The sequence below is a fragment of the Mytilus galloprovincialis genome, chromosome 7 (assembly GCF_965363235.1).
Source record: "Mytilus galloprovincialis chromosome 7, xbMytGall1.hap1.1, whole genome shotgun sequence".
NCBI lineage: Eukaryota > Metazoa > Mollusca > Bivalvia > Mytilida > Mytilidae > Mytilus > Mytilus galloprovincialis.
The window spans coordinates 80,947,956-80,951,214 of NC_134844.1; positions in this window are offsets into that span (position 1 = coordinate 80,947,956).

The following is a 3,259-nucleotide window of genomic DNA, read 5'->3' on the forward strand; positions in this document are numbered from 1 at the left end:
ACTCATTGGGATATTATACATATATGTAAAGCAGTTGTATTATGCTGTTGTTAGCGAGAGTCTCCTGAGTTAAAAAGAAATCTTAAAGAAAATGGTTAAACAGAAAAAGTATGAATATAAACAAAAACTTTATAATTGTTTAAGTGATTATATCAATCAAAAATATTGGAAAATTTTAAAATCTCTTAAGAATAAAACAGAAAAAGATGAAATACCAGAGGTATTAAAAGATGAAGAAGTTTTAATAAAACATTTTCAAGATCAAGGTAAACCTTCATCTATAAATAATGCTTTTATGATAGACATTGAATCACAATTAAAGCTATTAGAAAATAATATAGATTTCAAAGCTGAAACAGATGCTCCAATATCTTGTTCAGACGTAAATAAGGTAATCAGAGGAGTCTGCTGGACCAGATAGAATTATAAATGAAATAATTAAAACCTCAAATCAAGTAATAATTAAGTCAATTGTTAAAATATTTAATTTAATTCTAAAAACAGGTTTATACCCAAAATCATGGAAGGACTCATATATAATAGCACTGCATAAGAAGGGAGACAAATCTGATCCCAATAATTACAGAGGTATATCTTTAATCAGTAATCTTCCTAAAATATTCAATACTGTACTCAATAATAGACTAATCACAGTTGTGGATAAACAGCTGAATAACTGGCTTCAGAGAAAACCACAGAACTGCTGACAGTATTTTCATATTAAAATCTTTAATTAATAAATATATACACAAAAATAACAAAAAAATATATGCATGCTTCATTGACTTAAGAAAGGCATTTGACTCTGTATGGAGGACAGCCCTTCTATATAAATTATGCAAAATGGGAGTAGAAAAGTCTTTTTACAGGGTAATAAAACAACAATATTTAAATACAAAATCCTCTTTAAAATATAAAGATCACATCTCTGACTATTTTGACATTACTAGAGGTGTGAAAACAAGGGGACTCATTAAGTCCTACTTTGTTCTAATTTTTATAAATGATATCACGAAAGGTTTGGAAGATGACAACTCAAGTCCACTGGAGCTCATAAATAGTAAACTAGGCTCCCTCCTGTTTGCTGATGATCTGCTTTTACTATCAGAATCTAAGGAGGGTCTCCAAAATAGTCTAAATAAAGTTTCCATGTTTTGTGAAAACTGGCAGCTTTCTCTAAACATAAATAAAACAAAAAGTATGATCTTTTCAACAACAAAGCAAAAGCCTGAAACATATATACTTGTATATAAAAACAAAAAAATAGAGAATGTTATGGAATATCCTTACTTGGGTCTGCTGATTAAATCAAATGGTAATCTCAGTCATAGTACAACTGAATTAACAAAAAAGGCAAAAAAGGTTTTGTTTTCTATTAAAACATATACTAATTCTCTTGGCAGCCTTCCTATCAGAGTGTCAAATAACTTATTTGACGAGTGCACCTTAGTGAGACCTATATTGACTTATAATTCTGAGATAACATATTTGGACTCATATATCACATATTTCAAAGCTAAAAAAAGAGCTTTGGTTTCTGGAAAAATTGTGGACCCATTTAATTTTATTGACCAGACTCCAATAGAAAACTTGCATCTTGGTTATTGCAAGTTTATAAGAGTGCCTCAAATTTTGGTACAAGGAACGAATTGGGAAGACTGCCTATCGAATGCCATATAAAAACCCAAACTATTATGTATTTAGCAAGGCTTTTCACCTCAAATTTGAATCCCTTATTACATGAATCTTTTCAATTAACTAAAACTTTGGATTCTAGTGGCTCCTATTCATGGTTCACTTTTGCAAAAGATATTCTTTTTGAATCTAACATTGATATAAATAGACTAAAAATCTGTAATAATTTAAAACAATTAAAAAATATTAAAAGCTATATTAAACCCCAAATAAACTCATATTACAACAATCTGTTGATGGATAAGTTGAAATCTATTGATGATAAAAGTAAATTAAATTTTTATAAAGGAAATCTATTGATCAAACCTTACCTCTCTAACCCAAACTTTGAATTTAGAAAATGAATTACAAAACTTAGAATCAGTGACCATTCATTATTAATTGAAAAAGGGAAGGCATTTTAAAATTCCTCGTGAAGAGAGACTTTGCAAAAAATGCAAAGTACTAGATGATGAGAAACATTTCTTAATAAATTGTTCTCATAATTCAAATATTAGATTAACATATTTTAATTGCATTAACAGAGAAAGTAATTCATTTGCTAATCTCACTGACAATGACAAAGTTATATATATCAACACCAACACAAGTGAATAAACTAGGATCCTTTATAAAAAAAAGTCAATGGAACTGAGGACAGGGGACCCTTTAATATTTACCTGAATTTGTGTATATATATTGAGTTACTTAGTTATTGTCTTTATTTGTTTTTGTTGTTGTTATATGTCAGAAACTGTATAGTTTATATGGCAATAAAACTTTGAATTTGAATTTGTTATATAAATTAAAAACTGTGTCATGATTAAAAGCGCATAAATGTTACACATTAACTAGAAACAAAACCAGCAACACTTTTATGTGATTTCTTCAACAATATAGACAGCTGTCTATACTGCACGGCATATTGTCCATTGTAAACTTATTTGTAGGCAAATAAACACTTGCAAGGGTTTGCTATATATATTATTTCTCAAATAATAAAAGTAAAACAACCGATAAGATGTAACAAAACGGTACATGTGTATGAACATGCGTATGATATTCTACAATATTTAGATCTGTTCATGAAACCTCCTCTTTAATAGTCTTTATCAAGTAACATCGAGACGGAACTTTTGGAAACTACATGTACTGACAATTTAGAACAAAGAAACAAAAGGATACAAAGAGGACAGACAAAATCCGATATAATTTGGAGCCAATTTGTCTTATGGAATTGAAACTTTAGTTTAATCAAATGATTTGCAATAAATTATTTACCATTCACATCCGAACAGTCGAATTACACTAACTACTTGCGGAATGCCGGGAAATACTTCGAGCTAAAAGACTATAAACTGAAATACTGACCCATTAGCAATGATAATATATCACAAAACCTATTATAGTTGCCACACTTAGCTATGTCATAACATTCAGTAACTAAACAACCCATACCATCACTTTAAAGTCAAGTATATACATAGTCCAATAAACAAATATCATCAAATCCTTTGATTTTTATTCAGGCTCTGGCAAAACATCTAATTCTAGTTCTTCAAATGGTGGATCTTCACCAACACTA